A 24,310-nucleotide genomic window follows, 5' to 3' on the forward strand; every position below is an offset into this window, starting at 1 on the left:
AAATGTATTCTCGCCAATGTCATATGTTACTATACCAGTGGTGTGTACTTGGAGGATGTTTTAAGAAACATTGGTTCAATGAATTACTCCTTTAAGAAAATATTTATTTGGTCCTAATACTAGAAATACTTGATATTCATAGAGCAATCATTTAATATCTTAAAGACACGGACTCATGTGGCTGGCTGGCCATGTCTCCCTGTTTGCACTGTCTACTAAAAGGTTAGAGCTCAATTCATAATCCACCTCTAACATATTTAAGACATTATGGAAAGAATTTGGCTTCCTGCCTTTTTCTTACTGTTATCTTTTCCTCACCCCATTTTCTCCATATAATTAATATTTGTTTTGTCTTGATGAATTATGTATATTTATGGAAATTGCTTTGACCAATTAAAAAAATACTTTAAGTGACCATTATTTCTCATTAAATTAAGAAATATAAGTTTAACTAAATCATCAAGTTATTTGACTAAATAGAATTATGAATTCAGTCAAAATTGTAGAACTGGTTATGTGTGCAAAATGTCAAATTCCTGCAATTATTGGAATTGATGAGAATGGTCCAATCCAATATTTTTCCTTTTAGCCTGTAAATGGAAGTTAATTCAGCTTCATGTACATGGCCCTCTGAACGTGACCTTCTATCAGACGCAGACATAACTTGTTGAAATTTTACAAATAAAGCAGTGATATTATGTGGTCTACATTTTTCTTCTCTCTCACAATTTTTCTCCTTAGTTCTTTCTCCCTGTAATGAAAAAGAAAAAAAAAAAAAAACAGGATTTAAACTAGCTTTAGCGAGAGATTCGCCTAGGAGAATAATTTGATATGAATATCATTATTAAAATCCCACTGCTTCAAATGGATTTTTAGATTAATATATCTGCAGAGATATAAAATTATCTGATTTATAACTATGCATTATTAGATCTGAAATGTCAGTTATTATCTCCTCAGCTTAATACTTAGATTACCATATAATTTTATGCATCTTTGAGAAAAAAGGTTGAAAAGTAGCATGGATATGAATCTTCTGTCTACTGTTACAGTAGGAAATGTAGTGTCAAGAATAGCTGTGAATATCGCACCCTTATATTGACTTAATTCCAAGCAAGAAGGGACAATGGAGTGAAAATAGCACATATCTTCATAAGTCATTCCTTGTTTATGACTATTCTTTGTTACAGTCTAATTGACTTCCTGAGTTATGACCTTGTATCCATTCTTTAACTTTTAAAGAGTGAACGTATGAAATTAAACCAAGAAAATTTATCCAATTACACTTTCACTTCCTTCAGTGTATCCTATTCAAAATTAACAATGTGCTACATGTTGAGAGAATTGAAAGTTCAACTTTCTCCCATAGTCCTAAACTTGTGAATCTAAAAGCCATTATAATAGTAAAATTGATCTTTTCTTGTGATTTATTAACAAGTTGTTTTAATATAAATAAGGAGGTGAATGGAGCTATAGGAAGATGAACCTAGAGACCTCATCTGAAAAGGCAATGATTGATGTTATTATCGAACCTTACAAAATGGTAGTAAAATTGAATACATGCTTGTTTACCACCCCCTATCCTGCTGCCACCTTGCCCCCCATATTAGAATGGGAAGAGAAAGAATATAGGCTTCAATCCCAGCTCTGTCTCTTGTCACTTTGTAAATTTGGCTCTGTGAATTCACCTTTAGTTTCCTCCTTTATTAAACATGGATATTTACGTCAAACATTTGCTTTAAATTTGTGAGCTTTAAATAAGTCATAGTTGTAAAAAGTCCTCATATAGTATTCATCCATAAGAGGCAACAAATTATACACATTGGGTTTACTATTATTTTGTTCCAATCCACTTCTCTTTTTACTATTAGCAAACTGAAGTATACAGGGGTAAGTTGCCAGCCTCCGGCATAAACATATGAGGTAGATTTTAGAAGAGCTTGATCATTGACTCTCCTACAATGCTGTTTCCACCAAATAGGCTTTTTATCTAAGCAATTATTTAATTGCCTAATGTTTGTTCCTACAGTCTTACAACCATGATTTGCACAAAGTAGGCATTTGATAAATGCCTGTGAAATTCAAATATATGGATAGCAGGTTCATATTTCTCTTGTTGATTTTTCATCCACACTGTGTAAGGGGAAAGCCGAAATATCTGTCAGGAATTAGTTATTTGCCATATCCATCTCCATGATTTTGAGGCAAATGTGTGAGACATTATTTGATACATGCCCTCTACAGTTGAATTTGACTAGCTCTATGTTGTAAAATAGTGCAGTTGAGGAAACACTTCTAGAAATTTTTCTAATGATGGAAGTATTATTTGCCCTTACCTATCAGAAAGCAGACTTCAGGGTTGTCTGCTTTGAAGTTATCAATACCTCTGTCCTAGCAAGGCTTCTATTAGGATCTAGATGCCATATTGTGGCCATTTTGATGTTGATTTCTTTATCACAGATGGGCTTCCCACAATAGCCTTCTCTGGCAGTCTCAGCAGTGGGTATCAATCAGCTCCTTCCTGGTTTGAACTGTGCTTTCAAGGGTAAATGCTTGCCTTGCCAATTTTATTGTGGTTGTTACTCTCTTTGGATGTTGGCCAATGTTTTGCATTTTGAATTTCATGTGGATGCTTTTTAAGTTGTGAATTCCCAATTCTTTTTCTCAAATTGCTGCATATGCCCTTACATATGCATGGTACTTTATGCATTTTAGTACTGTCTTAAAGACATGGTATCATTGTTGTCTTAAAAATGTAGAATGAGAATTCTATTAATACATCTCATTAGCAAGAGAGAAACAGATCTACAGTTTGAGGAAGTTGCTGTGTATCAGAGTTGTTAGAGCAGAGCTGGAGGTAGATACCAGGTCTGCTGCTCAGTTTCCTGTGCTTTCACCCAGTGCTCCAAATTGGGAGTTTTTATTAATGTTGTACTACAGCAGACTGGAACCAAGCATTACAGATGAAATGGTCTAGAATATAAGGTCTAAGGAGATTTGGGATAGCTCCTTTTCAAACTGTTACCCTCATCTCTCCACGAACATGCACTCAAGTTTTCTTCAATATGAGTGACATTGTCAAAAATTTTGGATCTAGAGTTTTGCACATGATTAGCCACTGAACAGATTATAATTAGTGCCATTTATAGACTATTCCTTATAGATATGGAAGCCTCCAAAGAATAGGCAACAGCTCTTAGTTCTGGTGAATTCATTCTCTAGTTGGAGATAAAACAGTTTCAAACACAAATTCAGCCATGAAATAAAAATATATATTTTTAAACATTTATTTGAGAGAGCAAGAGAGAGAAAGCATGAGCCTGGGGGAGGGGCAGAGGGAGAGGAAGAAGCAGACTCCCTGCTGATGGGAGCCCATCCTGGAGCTAGATCACAGGTCCCTGAGATCATGACCTGGGCTGAAGTCCGACACTTTACTGAGTGTAAAGTGAGCCAGCCAGGTGCCCCCAAATAAAAATACTTTATCAAGGAAGCAATATACTTTACAATTCAAGTACACACATACATGTACATATACATATATGGATGGGCTTGGCCAGTTGTTCATATCCCCAGTGACTACACATGCTGTCTCCTCTGAATTTAGCTTTCTTCCCTGACTTACTTAGTTCCTACTGAATTTCTGTTCAGGCAAGTCTTTTTTGATCTCAGATTAGACCAACCCTTCCCATACCCATTTTAAGTTGCTATATTTTCAGTGGCCACACTTAACATAGCTTCTCTTTTACATTTATTTGCATGATTATTTGACAAGTGTCGTCTTTCTCCACATGATTCAAAGCTCTGGGAGGTTAGGTACAGCGTATCTTTTTGATACGCTTGTAATACAGTGCTTTTTGGTGTTGTTCACAAAGCATAGAATCAGTACTTGCTGAAGTAATTAATGAATCTTTGTTGCCAAGCTACATTTTCCTGGAAGGACAAGCAGTGAAGGGGTACTGAATGTGCTCCACAGTTAGCAGGGAAGTAAGGTTTTGTAACCTTGGCATTATTGACATTTGAAGCTAGATCATTTTTTGTGTGCTATCCTGTGTCCAGTAAGATGCTTAGCATCATTCCTGGGATCTAGCCACTAGAGATCAGTAGCATTTCCCTCACTGCTCCCCCCCCCCCCCCCCCCGCACCATCTCTCAGCCCCCTCCCCCCAACCAGTCTTGACAACCATAAATGTCTCCAGATGTAGCCAAATGTCCCCTAGGGGCAAATTCCTCCCTGGTTGACAACCATTGCTTTAAAGTAATAATTACAGCCTATTTCCCCCATTTTCACAGCATGAATTGTCTAGTTTATCAAAATTAACCTACTTATAGTCTTGTAAATCCACCTTGTACCATCCTTAGGCCATTGTTTAAAGTATTTTTGTTCATTTCTCTTTCTTTTAACCTCTTCCTCATGGGCTTCAATCCCTCAAATCCTTTCTATAGAGCCTGGTTTTAGTTTCTATCTGTTTCGTGAAGCTTTTGCCTATCAGTCAGAATCCTAGTGGGAAACAGAAGACCCACTCAAAAAAATAAAAATTAAAAAAATAATAAATTTATAAATGGACTATTATATACAAAGGTCAGCAAAGTATAGCCAAGAAAAAAAAAATACATACACACACACACACACACACACAAAAAAAAATATATATGGTATCCCATAGTTAAGATCCTAAGACCTGACAAGGTAGAGAGCTAGAATGGTAAACAAAACCAGGAAGAAAGGGCACCATGTATGACAGGCTCTGTGATTCTCAGTAGAGTGTCCTAGGCAAAACGACCCTTTGAAGAGGAAGTCAGGGAAATAAATAGTCTGATATCACTCTTTTTCACATCAATCCCTTTCATGGTTTCCCATTGACTGAATCCTACAGAAAATTAGAATAAGAAGGTGTTGATATAGCTCCTATAGATCAAACTGTTGTAGAGATCCAGTGCAGAAAATAAGAACGTGAAGCGGGAGACACAAATGGAAGACCATTCAGCTCTCCTTTTCTCTCTATCTTTGTAAACAAAACAATAGTCTTGAGAATTTATAACGTATAATTCATATTATTCCTGTGAAATTAACTTGTATGCTAGACAATAGCTCTTTCTTAATTGCCTTGATTTGTTTTTAAAAACAAATCCTCCCTTGTTTATGTGTTAGCGCACAATGAAAGTGAATCTGAACATCTTTAAAAGCAGGGACTGTGTTTTAGTATGTTCTCTTGGACATAGTTGGTTATTAGAGATGAGTTATAAAACTGTAATATCGTTTACATTAGTTTTGATTTCTAAGTGGGGAAAACATGACAAGTACAAACATCTCTTGCTTGTTCTATTCTGACCTCGACCAACCTCCTAAAGCAAAATGTCCCCTTCTTTCTTGTCACTTCTTTTTCTTCCCATATGCTTTTGTTTTCATTTTATTTACATTCCAGGAGGTTAACATACAGTGTAATATTAGTATCAGGTGTACAATATAGTGACTAAACACTTGCATACAACACTCAGTGCTCACCACCACAAGTGCCCTCCTTAATCTCCATCACCTATTTCACCCATCTCCATCCCACCTCCCCTCTGGTGACCACCAGTTTGTTCTCTATAGTTAAGAGCCTGTTTCTGGGTTTGCCCCTCCTGCCCCTGCCAACTTTGATCATTTGTTTTGTTTCTTAGGTTCCACGTGAGTGAAATCATATGGTATTTGTCTTTCTCTGACTGACTTATGTTGCTTAGCATAATACTCTAGCTCCATCCACATCATTGGTTGGAGCTAGATGGTTGTTGCCCATCTAGCAGTGGTTGTTACCTCTTATTTACCCTTTAACCCCACAATAATTAGTATGGCACTTTCTTCATGGCACTGAATTTGGTCTGATATTAGTCTGTATCAGTAGACCTGCTATTTTGTTTTCCTATCCAAGCTCCCTGCATTATTTGACAATGATGACATTGTCTTTTCCTCAAAACTGTCTTTTACTAGTTTCTATGACAATTTTATATTCCTCCTAACTCTCTGACCATTTCTTTTTCTTTTTTTTAAATATTTTATTTATTTATTCATGAGAAACACAGAGAAAGAGAGGCAGACACAGGCAGAGGGAGAAGCAGGCTCCATATGGGGAACCCGACGTGGGACTCGATCCCGAGTCTCCAGGATCACACCCTGGGCTGAAGGTGGTGCTAAACTGCTGAGCCACCTGGGATGCCCCAGACCATTTCTTTTTCTATTTTGTCCCATTTTTTTTTTCTCTATGAACTCTATAAATGGTAGTGTTCTCTATAATCATTTCTTTTTTTTTTTGCCAAATATTCTTTGTAGGTAATACTATGTATACTCATTGATTTAAATTATACCTACATATGCACAAGTTCTCAGTCTGTGTTTTCAAGCATCATCATGTGATATCACAGAGGACCTCAAACTAATTTTTTCCAAAGTTAGGGTTAGTCTTTCTTCTTTCCCAAAGTAGTCTTTCCTGGTTTCTCTGTATCAAATGATAACAATGCTATCTACCTCAGAATCATCAGAAACCTCTGAATAATCCTAATACCCTAGCCAGCTTCCCTTTCTAATTATCCATAGTTAATCCTTTATAAATCTATGTAATTTATTTTCTAAATAACTTTCAAATCTGTTTGCTGTATCTCATCCTTCATGTGATGTGTTTTAGATGAAATCCTGAGTCTCTGTGGATTATCTAATATCAGAATCTCCTCTCTTTTGTGTGTTCTAAGTAAGAACTGGCTGGAATCTGTCCTGTCCTTCCTAGCACAGAGATTTGAAGTAGTTTTCAAAACATCAAGAGTATTAACAAGTTAGTCAAAAGCAGTGAGAAAATGTCAAATAGCACCACGTTAGAACACAAAAGGTGAGTGGCTGGAGAGACAGAATGCATGAAGTCCAAAGAGAAATAAACAAGATGATAAACCAAGGAGAGAGCCAAGAGTCAAGAACAAGAGGGAGACTTGTATAAAATGAGAGATAGATGATTAGCAGGATTAACATTCAAAATATTTAAAAATCTATGTATTTGGCACCCACCCACCAAGAAGGATGCTGACTATAGACTTAAAGCAAGATCCTGTAGATTTAGAAATCTTGAGATGCCCCAAGAGAGACTGATATGAGTGGAACAGCAAGTGGAAGGCTCTTCTGGGGCTCAAGGTAGTGGTTTTCTGCCATCTGGAATGGAATTAGTAAAGCTTAACTATAATTTGGCTGTATGTCAGCCCTGGGAGAAAATGAAGGATGAATAGGTAAAATATCAATGGAGTGACTGCATCCCATAATGAACTACCAGGTCTCTGCATATGCTGTGCTTAATAAAAATTATATGGTTGAGATAGACTATAACTTGCTAATTAATGTTTATCTCCTAGTGGTACCTCACTCCCATTCACTCTCCTCATTGCCACTTGTGTGTTTTGGAATAGATGTGCTATCATGGCACTCTGTTGCTTAAACTTTTCTAGAGCCCTCTAGGTTTTCAGTGATTTTGCTTTCACTAATCACATTTGTGTAAGCTCCTACTTTTTCTCAACTTGCACTTTACAGTTAATACTGCACAGTGATGAATTCTTCAAGTATCATGCTTGCACGTTTTGTTTTGCTCCTTTGCCTTCATTCTTCCTGCTTCCTAGAACATCCCACAGGTGCCACGTAGAAAACTACTTGTCCTTCAAGACGCTAAACTGTCCTCTAAACCTAATAAGGTTTCTCTGACTCCTCCATCCTTCACTTGTAAATGAATTTATGTGCCTTCTTTTCTTTAACCACAAAAAAATAAGTGAATGAATATATGCCCTCTCATGTGTTCCTTTTTGTAAGAACCCTCAGAATTTGCCATGATGTTAAACTGCCTTGTTTCTGCCTCCTACATTAGACACTCAGTTTCTGTTCAAGGTCAGGGTCCTGATGATACTCATCTTTAAATCTCTAGCTTTGAGCATGGTGTGTGATGCTTAAAAGGTAGTAAGGTGGTGAACAAATGAGTGAATAAATGTTCTTCAAAGCTAAACTAAAGGTGAATGCCAGTTGTGGAATAAAAATGTAATTGAATACTCAGCTTGGAATCACATAGAAAATATCCAACTTTACTAAACTGTTCAAGCAATTTGAGTAAAAAAAAAATTAGTGACCCAAATAGTCTATTGGGGTGTGTGTGTGTGTGTGTGTGTGTGTCTGTGTACGTACATGTTTGTTCGTATTTTGTACCTACTGCTTTTTGTTTTGTTGTTGGTGTTTTACTGAATTATCTGTTAATTTAACTGGGTAGATGGAATTGGGCAATTACTTCAGGCATGTCAGTAGTACATGTTAGCAAAATTATTGTTTCCCTATGTAATATAAAATAGGAGCTCCATCTTTTAAGACCTGGGGATAACATGGACAGGGTGAATTCATATATGTAGAGTACAATGAGTTTTCCATAATGATGTACATTATTTAGGTATAAAAACAGTTGATAAAAGCCCACTGTGCTGGAGAACACAACACCATAAAGACAGTCAGGCTTACTTTAGAAGAAATACAAAATCATATTTAAATTAATGATGATTTAACAAGATATTCTTTGGAAATACTTTATGAATTGCAATATTTTCTATGTTTGACATATTGCTCACATGCTAGTCCAAATAACTGGTGATTTCTAATGAAACGGAACTAAGGGCCTTTGGCATCAAGTGCTAGAATACAAATGCAAGGATTGTAGCATTTGTTGTTTTTGCATAATCCTGTGACATGCTGAATACAAATTTAGTAACTCTCATGATTTTGGATGCTACCAGTTCCTTTTCAGTTATATCATCATATAATGCAGAAAGAGAAACCCTTGTTTTGTAGAAGAACCTCCCACTTTTTCTTACAAACTGAGTTTCTTACCATCTCTGACTTCATTTGTAATTTGTTTTCTTGAACAAATGATTTCTTGATCTAACATTGGCATATAATAATAGGACTCTTTGTCCTCTTCTCAATTCTGTACAGTATTTTCATCACATTTAACACTTGAAATATAAATGAGATGTGGGAAAATACTTTAAAGATTCATTATTTATGAGCCTTATGGTGACAGAATTTTTCTCCATTCCAATTCTTCTAACGTAGGACCACCCTAATTGTTAACTGAGTGCACTGCCTTTATTGTGTTACTGTTCTGCCTATCACATGGCTCCCAAATGCTGCTATATCATAATCCAGATGCTCCATAATTTGCCCATCCTCTACCCAGCTATACTGACCATGTCTTCCATGGATCCACTTTTCACTGCAATTAGTGATGTGCTTACAGAGTTCTTTGCTTATTCATTGTTCTTTGTCCATGCTCCTTGACATCCTCAGCTAAGTGAATGTGGTCTATTGCTGCCTGCAGCAACCATTCCAAATCTAACCTAACCTTCACAGTCAAAACATTAGATACCAAGACTTCCACACAGACTTATTTAATGATTGTGTTATCCAAAGAATTCTAAATATTTACATATACAAAAAGAACACCATACAGTCTACCATTTAAGAGTCTAAATGCTTCATGTATGAATTCTGTCGTCAAATTTCTCAGGAGCAAAGGATCACATTTTATACTTTTAAAATGTTTCTCATAGTACCAGTTGTAAATGCATAATAGAAACAGGCAAAGTAGAATTATAAAGTTTCCTTATGAATTTAGCTTTCCTAATTTTGCCCACTCTGAGCATCAGTATCTTGGCTGTGTATATCTTGCAATATGTGGCCAATTCATTCTGAGTGACAAGTTAACTCATATTTATATCCTACCTTACAGTTTTTAAAAGAAGTTTCATATATAGTATCTCATTTTATCTTAACAACTGAGCATACTAAACAGATATTTCATTAATAATAGTGATTACTGTTTTCAATAAAAACTGATCTCATGAAATATCAAAATAACATGACTAATATATTACTTTAATAATATGTACTCTGGTATAAATGTAAGCTTTATATTTAAATAAATTATTCATATTATATATTATTTAATAAAAAGTGTAGCATAGGGAATAATTTAAAAATTTCCATACTAACCATGATAATGGTTATTATAAATGGTGAATTATTGCATGCCTGCTTTGTTTATGCACTCCACTAACTACTTTATTATATCTTATACTCACAACAGTCCCAAAAGATAGTATTCTTACTATGTCATCTATAAAGAAATTGAGGTTCAGACAACTTGGTTTGTCTGAGGACACATAATTACTTGGCCAATGAAAATTTCAAGCCCAGATATCATTGGTTCCAAAATCTTCCCTCTTTCCCTGGATTAAGCTCCATCTCTCAATCTCCCTTTAAAGATAAGTAACATCAAAAAAATCCCAGCACAGACAGATTTTGAATTTCAACCAGTTTTACTTCCATTATATTGCAATTGCCTTCAAATCTATGCTAATCTGTTATTTTAAACTCCTTTAGTACATATCATAATTATGACATCTAATAAATGTTAACCTTTTGATGGAAGTAATTTCAAACCTACATGAACATTATCCAATTAATTATTCAAAGACACTGTTGGATAATAATTGTGAAACTAATTATTATAGATCAAACTGGTCACAAAATGGATTTTCTTTTCCATTATGCCAACAAAACTCTGCAAATCTAATCCATTGTCTTTCATTCTGTGAAACTACTTAAGTAGATGAAAAGTATTAAAAGAGAATAAACTTTGAGAACACTGTGATCAAATGATCAATTTAGCTTCAACTGAATTGTGAATGTTTTACCTACCATGTGTGTTCAGATCTATTAAAAATGCTGATGTGATTCAAACACATTTTCTCTCCCTCCACCAATCCTACATGCTGCCTGTGTGAGTCTATCAGAAAAATGCCATTTTCTGAGATAATCAGGAGTTGTGTTTAGCCTGTATCTGGGCTCTGATTTCAACTTGACCAAGTTTGAATAGAAAGGTCAATGTAGCTTCTTCATTTTTTTACTTCAGAGACAGATTGTAGACTGAGGAAACTAAATAAATATTTTACTAAAATCTAGATTTTTGCTATTTGAAGCATGGTCCTCAGACCAGCAACATAGCACCCTCTGAGAGTTTGTTGGCAATGAAAATAAGGCAACTAGTTAAACACCTCCAAAACAAAATACTGAGTATATAAAAATAACTTTAAGTAAAAACCCTTCATTTACTCTTACTACTCAATTAACTGCTATTGAATTCTTGGAAGTTTGTATATGCAAAATAAGGGTTGCTCATTACACTTTTTTATGCCTTCTCTTTTATTCCATGCCATAAATTCACTTAGCTTTTATGTGGACCAAAATCAACTGTAACATTAACATAATCTCAGGATCCATTATTCACTGAGGTGGTCATGCAAATAAAGCCAGAATATCCTTTAAAAACAATATGGACATCCATTGGAAACTTATATTTTAAAATTTGTTGTATAACTTGTGAACAACCTAAAAGGTTTACAGACTCTATTTTTTGAGAAATATTCCCTGTATGATTGCAGCATTACAGTTATTTGAAGGTGTTTTTTTTATTTTTATTTTTTAGAATGGATTCATCTTTGAAAGGGATAAATAGAATTCACAAACTCTCTGGAATAGATCATTCTTTCATATATGCAATCATCATGAAAAACCCAAGACACTTGCATCAATCCTTCCTTTTTTCATTTCTTTTCCTCTTTCCCTACTTCCATAAAAATGCATTAGATGAAAAAAATGCATTAGATATATTGTTAAACAACAGGTATTGTGCTAGGCCCTAGGGATACAAAATAAGGAAGATATGCATTCTGTCTTTATGCATGAAAGAGTCATTAACCAAACATTTGCCATGCTATACAATAAATATAGCAAGTGCACTAAAGAGATGGATGCATTTTAACAGTTTCCCCCAAGGTAAATATATCATTCAAGATGATGTAGTTTATGCTGAAAATGTTCCTCTAATTTCATTGAGTTAAAAGAGCAAAACTTCATTTTTTTGTCCACATTCTTATCAATTTTTGGTTGGTAGAAAGTTGTACTTCATGTAATCCTCATTAAAGGATCGAGGTTGAGGGAAGCTCCCTATCTGTTCATCCATTGCTCTCAAGGCAGGAAAATGGGAATATGAAGACTTGTACACCAGTTCTTAAAATTTCTCACATCTTATTGGCCAAACCATGTCACATGGCCACAACTAACATTAAAGGTGACCAGAATACACAATGCTACTGTGTACTGGAAAATAGAAATAGTTGGTGAGCAGAATTAATAACATCCACACCAAGATACTTGTATTGATCCTATGTCATGTAGTACACTACTCCTCATACTGCTAAGTCTCTAGGTTTTCTTCTGCTTTCAAGTATCTTCTTTTAGGTCTAGGACTTCCATATTCATGTAGAGATGTTCAGTATTGGGACATCTGGGCTGTTCAGTCAGTTAAACATCTGACTTCAGCTCAGGTCATGATCTCAGGGTCCTGGGATTGGGACCAGGGAGGCCTCCCTGCTCAGTGGGGAGTCTCCTTCTTCTTTTCCCTCTGCCCCCCCCTCCACTGACTCCCCTCATGAGTGTGCTCTCTCTCTCTCTCTCTCTCAAAGTAATAAAATCTTTAAAAAATGTTCAACATTTACAAGTACCTCATACTTTATCTTATGCTTGCTTGCCATTAAATATGAGTCCTCGAATTCATTGGGTAATTATCTTTCCATAATTTGTTGATTTTTCCCTTTTCCCTTACCATTCTATGTATTTCTCATATTTTACACCTTTTTGTCAGTGATCATATATCCAAAATTCTAGTATCTTATGTTTCAAATGAATCATTCAATTCTCATTATATTGTTCAACTAAACAGGGTGATTTGTAGATTTCTAGATAGTATTTATCTATTGACTATCACTTTATTTGAAAATTTATCTCTTTCGCCAAAAAAATTTTTTTTTTCAGATCCCATGATAAAGGGGGTTTAAACACAAGGTTTAACCATTTGATTGTACATGACTATAACTTTTTCAATTCTTGCTAGATCTTTATAGCCTGGGTGACATTCCTGAATTGTTACCACATTGTCCTTTGTGGCATCAAGCATTTGTAGGATCCTCCAATTTTCGTCCAGCTCTTTATTTTCTGGCTGTGGCCATGCTTAACTATTTCTGCTTTATGTATCCTTGCACATAGTTGTCTTCTACAAATGTGCCTTTAATGTGAACAGTTTGTAAACTTTGAGAAATGTTTTCTGTTATGGTAATGTACTATCATTTCATATTCAGTGGAAACCATAGATAATGTTGCAACTGGTCAAGAATCAAAGCAGCATTTAAGTTTTTTTTTCATGTCTGTGCTAATCATCCCATTCCAGACCTTCTATTTTGTCTGTATGGTCTATATGATCTGAATGGCAGATGGTATCTCAGGGATTGATAAGAAATCAAATAATAATATCTGAGTATTGGTAGAGGATTTGGGGTCATCTACTCTAATTCCCTAGCCAAAGTCTGAAGTTTCCTGCACAGCTGTGAAGTTGAAGGGAATGAGTCTGGCATTCCAAACTGAGAGAATGGCACAAAGTAAAGCAAAGCTAGAGAAAACTGTAAAATCTCTTGGAGAGGTAACACTTGGGAAGACTTACCTGGAGCGTTAGCAATCAAATTAAGAGAGCAGGCAATGCTAGGAAGCTGAAACTGGAAGCTAGTGTGGGCCACACTGTTTAAAAGCCACACAAAGGAAGTAGTTTAGATTTCATATCTTTAAGATTGGGGAGCCTCATACTGGAGTGAGTGAGAAAGCATTGCAAGTTTCATGTGAAGGAATTGCTCTGACCTTGAACTCCTGGTCTCCTCTTAAAGAAATTAAGGAATTTTCTCATGACTAAAAAGACTTAATGTCATAGGTAGGGCTTTTTAAAGGGAAAGATGTTATTTATAGTAGAATCTATGAGGTTCTTTGCTTGAGATTAATGGACTGGTCATTGCAAAGAATAGCCTCTCCATTTCCAGGTAGTTGAATGCAGATGACCTAATAGTTCTCTTTCATCTTGGATTTTTTATGGTACTGATTACATTAATTAGGAGAAGATACTGTATAATGAAGCTCGTCAGGAAAAAAATTAATAGGTTACTTTAATAAGTTTTTTCTGTGATTTGTGTTGCTGATATGAACAGCAATTATCCAGCTAAGTAATGAGCCACTAATGAGCATGTCTTTCTTAGATTGTGTTGCAAGTTCACTGGAGGAGTTATACTATAAAGGCGAACAATGATTTCTTTTCCATAGGTAGGAAATTTTGACAGAAGTATTTGTAATAACCCACAACAATGAATCCCATTATTTATTAGTATGACCCCAAATCATACCTTCTTAAATATTACCCTACAATTCTTTAATGCCCTGCCTTTCTCTTTAGATAGTTATTTTTTTACATGCAGATTCATGTAAAACCTTTTTCAGGGCTGGTAGTAATTAGTTGTACAAAGTAGACACATACAGTAAATTGAAAAGGTTGAACATTTATCCCAATAGATGAGATATACAACATTTTATTTAGAATTGACTCTGAATAACTAAGTAAATAAATCAATATGGCTTTTAAAATTCATTTGGAATTTTCCAGTTTCATGGCTCAAAATGAAGCTTTGACAAAAATCCACATAACATATAACTGAGAAGCTTAGTGTGATGGAGAGAAAATACCACAGGGATTTAGGAGGTTTGAATTTAAGTAATTTAACTCTACCTCTACTTACAGAGTTTTGGTCAAGTCTTTTAATCTTGTTCTCACTATGTTTTTCATTTGAATAAATGATTTGCCTCATTTTCTCTAAATTTCTTTCTGGTACTAAAATATGACTCAGATTATTTTCAAACCATAATATAACCAGAATTTAAAAAATTGAATTTAGTGTTTCTTCTTTGTTATTAATCATATAATATGATGAGTACATATGACCTTAGCTTTTTGTTTTACCTATCCTATTTCAACAGTATTGTAAAATCCTTGAAAATAAGGTCAAATGTAATACAAATTTCCCCTAATATAAACACATTCTAAGTAAAGTCTTCTTATTACAATGGTACAAATATAAAATTTGGGAAAGCTAGATCTTTTTTGTAAAACCTTAAGAAGCTAACATTTCTGGTAGTATCCATATCATTTTACATTTAGTAACTGGTACTGGTAGGGAACTAGTCTAAATAGAACAGTAAAATTATACTTAGGTTATTGCTAGAGTTCACAATTATTTATTGAGTCCAGTCTTTGATGAATTTTTATACCAGTGATGATTTATATGTCCTACTTCTTCCATATATTTACAAAATAGGGCCAAAGTAGTTTTAAGAGGGAACTATATACTAAGCACAGATGATTTAATTTTCAGTTTAATCAAACTTTCAGTTGGTAGCCCCCTTTTCCTCTTGCTCCCCAAGTAAAAAGATACTGAATCCTTTTCTTTCCTTTTTATCCAACTTTTTGATTCATATGACACGTACTTGCTTATTTAAACATAGTTGTTTTTTTTTTTTTATCATAACACATACATTGAAATAGGATATAGAACTATTCCTTTCTCTTTAGAGAGAAAACAATAGCTCATCTCTTTAGGGATTATGTACTACAAAATTATGACTTTATGTGTTCTTTACATGTGTTCTTTGCATGACTCATCATCTCTTTCCTATGAAGTACATCATTTTCCAGATTCTTGTAATATATCATAACAGAATGCAGGCCTCAAAACATGCTAAATAGCCAGTATCTGTGATGTAGAACTTTGTGTTAATAGTTTACTTCTTCCCTGCAGTAACTCAGTGTTTTTAGTTAGCTCATTCAACATTGAGGTAAGAGAATAGATGCTAAATGATTTTACTTTTGCACCATTGAGCAAAACAACTTTGAGAGATGCCATGCTAAGCCTTCCAGATATTCATTAAGCCTTTGTTCATATCTATTCCAGCATACTGAGAATTTTGACTATGTAGCCACCTGACAGCTCATTAGAGTCTGCTGGGTTCTTCCTAACACATCACCCACATATGCTAAAAGAACCAGTCCTGAACCTTTCTTCATTTCTCTATAAGCCAGTATAATAAAAAAACCCTACCTTAACGTCTTTAGCATCGATTGTTCCTTATACCAATACCTGCTGAAGCTCCCAAGCAAACTCACATCTAATTTACTTTATTTCAGATGAGATATGTACTCATATTGTATTAAAATAATTTGTCTTGGGCAGCCCGGATGGCACAGTGGTTTAGCGCCACCTTCAGCCCAGGGCATAATCCTGGAGACCCTGGATCGAGTCCCATGTCAGGCTCCCTGCATGGAGCCTGCTTCTCCCTCTGCCTGTGTCTCTGCCTCTCTCTCCCTCTCTCTCTCTCTCTTTCTGTTTCTCATGAATAAATAAAAAAAATCATAAAAAAAATAATTTGTCTCTAGCCTTGTGCTTCTAAGGGACAGTAGTTTCCATAATAGCAAAAGCACAAGGACTGGAAATGTTTTATTTATGTTTTTATTCTGACTATATTTATGATATAGTTTTCAGACACCATGTTTTTCTTTTATTCAGATACCATGTTTTAAAATAGCAGTGTTCTCAGAACAAGGCTGTCTACAACTATAAAATAGCATAACACATTTTAAAAAACATAATTGTCTAAGGACTGTGTCTTATCAAGAAAATTCTAAGGGAGAAATGACCTACCCAGAATAAAAGGGTCTTATTTTTTTTTTAATTTAAGGTAACAAATTTATAAATTGAAAACTTGGAGACACATAATTTAAAAAATCAATACCATAGGGATAATAAATCAACACAAAAATGTAAGAAAATATGAACAATTGTGACCAATACAAGATATTTTTAAAGCCATACAGCCCCCCATAAACATATCATAGGAATCATCCTTCAAAATTACTGTGATAAAGTTATTTCCTTCAAAAGAAAATTTTTTTTCACACACTAAGCCTAGAAATTCTTATTTATGATGTTTTGCATTTCCTCAGTGTTACTTAATTATGGCTTCCTTTATTAGAGGATTACTGAAAATTTTTATAATATTGCATTTGCAAATTAAGTAATTATTTACTTAAATCAAGTAAATTCAGGGTTAATTTCCTTGCAAGATGTTAATCTAGTATAGTTGCAGTCAAAACACAATCCACAGATCCCTGAAACCCTATGACATCAAAAGTATTTTCATAATAATACTAAGTTGCTACTAGCCCCTTTACTATGAAGCTGCTGGCTGGCTCGTTAGCAAAAAAAAAAATCAAGGCAATGGTACCTAAATTGCATTAGTAGTCCTTGTATTCTTCAAGGCCATGCAGTCCAAAAAAAAAAAAAAAAAAAGAAGAAGAAAAAAAGAAGAAAAGAAAGCCAGCTTCACTTAAAAATGCCCTTGATAAATCAGTAAAAATTATGAATCTTATTGAATCTCTACCCTTGAGTACATGTCTTTTTTTAAATTATTTTATTGATGAGATGGAAAGTCACAAAAGACAGTTTTGCAGCATATAGAAGCTCAACAGTAGTTGCAGCTTCTCTACATGAAAATTTCTCTTCTGTGCTTGCCCATGATATTAATAAATGTGATTTCTCTGATATTATATAATCAATGTGTTAACATTTGGAATATCAGCATCACTCAGTGAACCAATATATTCCAAATGATCAATACACGAGGTTACAAAATCAAGCAAGAGTAAAAAATCCATTCAAAATGTAAGATAGAAAAAAAATATATAAGATAGACAAATAGGTTTAACTGTAAGAAGGTACAAGCCATTCACTCAGTTTCAGTTTCTATGATGCAAGTAGCATCATAACTAACAATCATGTTTTGGTACAATAACAACAATATCCACCATTACACAGAAAGTCTATTCAAATACTCCTTCCTTTTGCAACTTCATAAGCCCAAATTGTCTGCATGTAGTAGCAAAAATAATATATTCTAACATATTAAATGAAAAACGTAATACCAAAATCCAACTTTCTTATATTTGTCCGGACATTAACAAGATTGTAGAAAGGTAACAATGCCATTTGGCTCACAAACCTGTTTAGCTTTGGAAAAAGCACTTTAAAAAAATTATTTATTCATAAGCGACCCAGAAAGAGACAGAGGGAGAGGGAGAAGCAGACTCCATCTCAGAACTCCAGGATCACACCGTGGGCCAAAGGCAGATGCTCAACTGCTGAGCCACCCAGGCATTCCGGAAAAAGCACTTTTAATAAAAAGTTATTTTATGGTGACAGACAATGATTTATCATCATTTTAAAAATATTTAAATATTTTAAATGAATTAATAATTAAAATTATTAGTTTTAATTTCTAAAATGGCACATATAAGCAGGTGTAATTCAAATAAATCATTAGAAGCCACTGATCTAGAACCTTAGTTTCATATTTTGATATACAAAGAAAGGTGTTTTATTTTTGGTTTTGCTTTTGCTATTAATAAAAAAGGCTGAGGAAGATCGTCTTAATAATTTTCAAGTCTCTGTTAAGAACCCTAGGTCTCCTGTATCCTCAAACTGCACATCCTATGTCATATTCCCTTTTCCTGATTAGGACACAAGTAGAAAAAAAGAATGACAAAGTATAGGTTTTTAAATTCATCCTACCTGGAAATTAAAATGGGAGTTAGAGACTATGAGCTTTGGTCAGCTGGTGATGATAGAGTCTCAAACAAGTAGAAATAGCTGGCGTGGGTCATAGTGAGCTATGAGAATTAACACCTACTTTGAGGACTAAGGACGTAAGCTAATCAAATATATTTTGTTAGATATGGGTGAAAGCTAGGGGATACATAGAAGATATTTATCTTCAATTTTCTAAGAATATAAATCTTAATCCATGTTGGGATGAATGTTCCTTCTAGTCTAATTTATGTTTAATAGGTATATTGTTGGCCTAGAAATGCTGATGTATTTGTAAAAAGTTCCCTTGGGCCATCTTGTCTTTAAAAGTTTATTTTCATATATTTTTTTTGATATCTAACCTACCATCTGTGACTCCATTCTTCAATTATTACTGTAATTCTTCACCTATAACTGGTATGATTCACTAGCTAGTCAGAATGCCTTCAGCCCCTTTGGCTCATGGTTTCCTTTTAGATATGAATGTAATAAAAATTGTGATGGGTAACAGACTATTTTAAAGAAGCGTGATGCCTCAAAACTTACCTGTGCTCCATCCTATTCAGGGCCCAGTCCTATGTTAGCTAATAATCAGATTCTATTTTTTAAAATGGAAATATCTCTGTAAAGTAATTAAAACAGAGTTCTTGCTGAAATTGAATTTATAAAATGAATGCTTCCATTTTTATCAGAGCAATGTTGTTTGCAAAATGCTTTATAGGACTATTAATAAGCACCTTGGGCAGCAAATAACATCAGGTTGAAATGTACCAAAACATGTATTAATTGCCCCATAAAACATGCTCTGTTGTGTCTTATTGCTTATATCAGGTGGAGTTGCCAAGGCAACCCTTGCATCCTACAATGCCACTCTGGCTAAAAGAGGGCATAGGACATTCCATGCTCCACTTACAGAAAGGCTAACAGAAAAGCTGCAGAGAAAAGAAGAGTTCTCATTGTTTACACTAGACTGCAAACACACTCACACTGACACAAGGTATTCAGTTACAAAATTAGATGGAGATCAAAACCGGTCAGATACCAGCTATTTTCAAGGAACTGTTGAAACTGACAGCAAGGCTTTCTATGTGGGCACTAAAGTCACAACACATGAAGAGATTCTTTTAACTTCCCAGCTTTACATTCCCAGTGCAGGGAAAATTCAGCAATTGATCTTTTGTTTCAAGTGAGAGTCTAAGCATGATCCACCTTAGGGTGTTTGAACTATTGGCTTACTATTTATTCATGCATTGTTTTTCTGTAGTCTATTAAGTGCAAAGTATCTTGATAATGGCTGAAGGTGCTACTTTTTGATTCTAAAGTCTAAAAGCTTCACTAGAGTAAGGGGTTCCTGAAGGTCCTGCTCCCCACGTCCTACTACAACCACCAAGAAAAATCTCGTAGCTTAAGAGCATGTGATGTAGGTTGAACAGTTCTTTTGAGTGACTTTTTTCCAAGTAATGACTCACAGAGTAGGCTCCTTCCATCTTGTGAAGCTGTCTTCTTCAACACAGAATATCTATAGTTGGCACAGAGAATAAGAAAATGTGTGATTACATAGTGGTTTTATGGTAGAAGTGCAGTTATTTTCACCATGGGTTTTTTTTTCTGTGTGTGATTTTTTCACCCAGTGACCTATGTACCACTAAATTATTTATATACCTCCCGTCACGGTGCATATACAGGAATAGAAACTGAATAATCCAATAGACTTTACCATTTAGAAAATAGAACAAATGAGAAATATAGTAGTCACCACTCCTTAGTAATTCTGAAACTCAGCTTCACAGTTATTTTAAAGGACTCCCTACCAGGAGTCAATGTGGGTTACCTGATTAGGGCCTCTTTCTTCTGCTCATCAATGTCTTTAATACCTGATCTTAACATCTGATTTGATCATTGGGAAATGTACTGTCTTCAGGGCCTATATAGACCTAAAAGCTGATTCTTGTCCATGAAAAGTTGAGAACTGAAAGCTCGATTTTAAGTCTTGAAGAGTGAGGCATGTTTAAATTGAACGTATGGGTTCTTTGGCAATGCATTTCACAGAACAAGCTATTAAACTTCTGATTGATGTGCTTAAGTGACTACTCTCAATATTCTTTGAAAAATATAACTTTAAAAGATATAACAGAAATAGCTGTACCCTAACCTGGCCTTTTCTGAATACTTTACTCAACTGAGAACTTTAATTGGCTCATTGTTACACAAAGCCTTTGCAAAATTCTAATTCTACTTAAAAAGATAGTACTGTCTGATGTTTTACTTACTGGTCACGTACAGCTCCTGAGCATTTAAGTGTAGCAAGTTCAAACTGAGATGTGATGTAAGTATAAAATACACACTGGATTTTGAAATCTTAGGATTAAAAAATGTGTAAAATATTTAACATTTTTATATTGATTGCATGTTGAAATAATATTTCCTATATAAATTTTAAAAAGATATTAAATTTTATTTCACCAAGTTCTTTTTACTTTTTCAATATGGCTTTGTAGCCATATATTTCCTAGTGAACATTTTTTTTAAATTACCTATGTGACTCATATATCTATTTGAAAATACTGCTCTAGTAGCAATTGTCCAAGTAAGGTACCACTTTTCTGGATTCTCTCTCTTCTCTTTCCATTTGAAACTAACAAGTTATTTTATTAACTTATCTCTATCTTATAACCCTTTGCCAAGCACAGACAATAAAACCCAACATATACGGCTAACATTTTTATTTTCCAAATCTTGCCTTAGTGCCATAATCTCACTAGGCAAATGCAATGCCTTCTAGGATCTATGGAGTAACAATTTCACTAATATTTTTTTCCACTGTATATCACTAAATTCCATCTTTATAGCATCTGATATCAGTTTTTTGCTTGCATGCCATCCAATTACCAAGCCAACTTCATGAACCTCATTTGGGGTTATAACAGTAACCCACTTCAGGTATTAATTACTCAGTAAATTGAAGGAGGTTAAACTCTGTTATATAAAGTTAAAGAGAAACAAACTCTCAATGACTTGATGCAGGCTACTCATATTAGAACCTGATGTAGTTTGGACAGTTTTTGTTCAGGGATCTGGGCTTCTCTCAGGTTTGTGACAATTCCATTGTGGTTTGGGAATGAGAAAAGTGACAGTGACACAGGGGTCTATGCCAGACCTGGAAGAAGCTTCCATCACTTTGACCACCCTACATTTGTCAGCTTCCTGTTACATGGCCCCTGTATGAATAATGAAAGCTGGGAAATTGTCTTCCTACATGTCCATAAAGAGAAAATGGGATTGGTGAGCATTTCCCCCCTCTCTACAACAGTAATAAATTCAGGTATCATATAAAGGTTATATAGTAAAAGATATGTGATTACACTACAGAGCTTTTGCCTGTAAAATCATAATATATGACTATTATATGATAATATATGATATATCATATATGATAATATAACATGATATATAATTATATATGATATATGATATCATATATGATGTAATGTGATAATATATAATAATCATAACTCATAATATATGATGTGAGGGGGATATATGTTTGTTGATATTTGAATCTCTCAGTGGAGCCTGGTGAGAACAGAGGTGATTGAAGCCCCTGGGCAAATCATAGGATTAAGACTGAACAAACTTACGATGGCTAGCACATTGCCCATAAAACTATAGGCACTCAGTCTGTGTCTGTCACTGGGGTGAGATGAGGCTCATATTTAAGTAATGAGAGAAGTGCCCATGAAGTAGACATTAAGCTTACTTATATACAGTTCTATAACAGGAATTGACACAATTTGGTGGAGAACAGCAGCAGGAAATAATGTTCAGTAGAATAAATTCTGTGATAGATGTTGGAAGCATCAAACCACTTCAAGAGTTGCGTTATGGAGTGTTGAGGTTCTTCGTATCAAATGGACAACTATCTCTGGAAACAATCTGTCAGGAGCATTTCTGAGAACTTTCCTGGATACAGTAGTTGGCCTCTGATTTCCCTTCTAATTCTAAAAGCCTAAGTTAAGACATTGAGGATTCAAATTTATATATGTGACAAATAAAATGATGAAGTTTTGCCAAAGACAGTTATATCTATAGTGGAGACATACACTAGAGAACTGATTAATGAATCATAATTTGGAGACTTTTAACATATCTTACCAGTAGAGATTCTAAAACTGACACTAGAATTTATTATAATTGGGGGATATTTATAGTAAGTATTGTCCAGTTCCCTATTATAATCCTTCCTTCACCAACTTATTCCTCAACAATCAGCCAAATAATTTTCCCAAGCTATTAAAATGAATAAAATAATTTCAATATTATTCAGAACAGGAGATGAGACCTGGATCTTGGCCTAATTGTCTCCATTATGACCCCATAATGTTGTCTGTTCACCAATCAGATCACTGGCTTGAAAACAGGTGTAAGTAAAAACTAAAAAAGGCAATTGATCTTTATGATGTTATATTGCATGAAATATTCAAAATGGCTCTGTATAGACCTTTCTTTAAAAATGTTTTCCTAGGTTGGGAGATTATTTTAATGTTATGTAGAATTTTTCAATAGCTGATCCAGAATTGATATACATTTTACCTATGGTTTATGTCAAAAAAAAAAAAGACCCAGGTTCAAAGCATTCTGTTTAACAAAGAAAAAGGCTTATTTGTGAAATAAACAAAGAGTAATTAAAATCCCACTTATCCTATGACAACTCCCCTGAGCAGTCTACTTTTACCTACTCTTTACTTTTCTATATTTCTTTAGAAAATATAAATTCTTAAAATTCTGAATTTATATGTGCCTATTTTCAGTTAATGTGTGTCATCTGTGAAAATCTTGTCTCACTCATTGTGGTATTAGGGCTTTGAAGAATCCCTTGTACTGAAATATATAACGAATAACCAATTATTAAAAAATAATAAATCGATAATTTCCTATTTGTTTATTTAAAAATATCCTAGTGTATGAATTATAGGCAAACACAAAGTTTTGCTGTAATATTGAAATACTAAATTTGAAAAAAATCTCCCTGATATCTTACCAGTGACAACTGACACTGTCTCATATACATTGAAAAATAACATTTAGAAGGGAACAATGATGTTGATCAGGATAGTCATATCTCTGAGAAAATGAATATATGATATATAACTGATTAGGTCAAGATTTATTTATTTACTCCATTATTTGAATGTTCAGAGAACAGAATCAAGTGATTCTGAATTTATAATGATTTGAGTTAGTTAATACCTTGAGTAACTATAGAAGTGCATAAGAATTTTTTCTACCTTTATTATGGTATAATTAATATATAACATCATATACATTTAAAGTGTACAATGTGTTAACTTAATAAACATTTATGTATTGTGTATATTGTGTAATGATTACCATGATAGGGATAAGTAACATCTCTATCACCTCTCAGAATTACCATTTGTGAGGGTGGTAAGAACATTGAAGATTCACTCTTGGCAACTTTCAAGTATATAATACACCTATGGTGACAATAGTAACCATGTTATACCTTAGGTCCCCAGATTTTATTAATCTTTTTTTTATTTTTATTTATTTATGATAGTCACACAGAGAGAGAGAGAGAAAGGCAGAGACATAGGCAGAGGGAGAAGCAGGCTCCATGCCCTGGGAGCCCGATGTGGGATTCCATCCCGGGTCTCCAGGATCGCGCCCTGGGCCAAAGG

The 24,310-nt window shown here is 34.4% G+C and overlaps 1 protein-coding gene and 1 long non-coding RNA gene across 6 annotated transcripts in view; one reads left to right on the forward strand and one right to left on the reverse strand.

Moving 5' to 3' along the window:
• Positions 1-24,310, forward strand: part of RIT2 (Ras like without CAAX 2) — a 467,387-nt gene that overhangs the window by 376,581 nt on the left and 66,496 nt on the right. The window contains exons 1-2 of one of the 5 annotated variants that reach the window (XR_005362443.1): positions 20,842-20,937; positions 22,936-23,031. The exons of the other annotated variants lie outside the window; for them this stretch is intronic. The gene's annotated coding sequence lies outside the window, so the exon portion shown is untranslated. Of the gene's footprint in view, positions 1-20,841; positions 20,938-22,935; positions 23,032-24,310 lie in introns of those variants that run through there. 5 annotated transcript variants of the gene reach the window in all.
• On the reverse strand, positions 95-20,812 carry LOC102153101. Its single transcript, XR_005362444.1, has 3 exons — positions 20,443-20,812; positions 20,081-20,130; positions 95-751 (listed from the first exon to the last, which is right to left on the reverse strand). It is a non-coding gene; the product is annotated as an uncharacterized LOC102153101 (long non-coding RNA).

The sequence above is a fragment of the Canis lupus genome, chromosome 7 (assembly GCF_011100685.1).
Source record: "Canis lupus familiaris isolate Mischka breed German Shepherd chromosome 7, alternate assembly UU_Cfam_GSD_1.0, whole genome shotgun sequence".
NCBI classification, from domain to species: Eukaryota; Metazoa; Chordata; class Mammalia; order Carnivora; family Canidae; genus Canis; species Canis lupus.